The following is a 1067-nucleotide window of genomic DNA, read 5'->3' on the forward strand; positions in this document are numbered from 1 at the left end:
ATGGTGCTTTTCAGCCAGGGAATCTCCTGGTCTTTGAGTAGTAAAAACTCATTTGAATATGTGGTGATCACTCACCCTCTGCATTGTTCTCACTGGGAACTGTACTCCAGTGCTGTTCCTATTCTGCCATCTTGGATCCACTCCCCTCCCCCACTAGAGCTGAATTTGGAGGTGAGAAATGCTTCAGGAAAAGGAGGCATCCAGACTTAATTATTAAATTTTGGTAGAGTTGGGAAATGAGTTATTCATTTAAAAATATTTATCATTACGGGGGATCTAAGATGGCTGAATATATACAACTCCAGTGCACAACACCCAGCAAGAGAGATGCAGAAATCCAGAGACCTCCTAGCTCCAACTGAGGTACTAGGTGCATTTCAGTGGGTCTGGTCCGATGGTGAGCAAAGCCCACTCAGGGCAGACGGAGGTGGGGCGGGGTGCTGCTTCATCCAGAAAGTGCATGTGACCAGTGAGTCAGAGGCTCCATCTCTGGCACTCCAGTCCAGATACAGCACTTTCCCTAAAGCCTCAGCAATACACAGAACAGGGGATCTTTGCCAGTCAAGCACCGGGAATTACAAGCATGGAGTTGTATAATAATCCGAGACGATGTCCCTGTTTGGCACACAAATATATACCAATAACAGACAAACAAGAGAGCCAAATCAAGAGCAAACTACCATTGACAATTGCAACAAAGAGAATCAAATACCTAATTATACAACTAACAAATGATGTAAAGGACCTCTTCAAGGAGAACTACAAACCACTGCTCAATGAAATAAAAGAAGACACAAACAGATGGAAAAACATTCCATGCTGATGGTTAGGAAGAATTATTATCATGAAAATGGCCATACTGCCCAAAGTAATCTACAGATTCAATGCTATCCCCATCAAGCTACCAATGACCTTCTTCAGACAACTGGAAAAAAAACAGTTTAAATTTCATATGGAATCACAAGAGAGCCTGCATAGCCAAGACAGTCCTAATCAAAAAGAACAAAGCCAGAAGCATCACACTGCCAGACTTCAAAATGTACTACAAGGCTACAGTAATCAAAACA

Source organism: Cebus imitator, unplaced genomic scaffold (assembly GCF_001604975.1).
Source record: "Cebus imitator isolate Cc_AM_T3 unplaced genomic scaffold, Cebus_imitator-1.0 Scaffold1161, whole genome shotgun sequence".
Lineage (NCBI taxonomy): Eukaryota > Metazoa > Chordata > Mammalia > Primates > Cebidae > Cebus > Cebus imitator.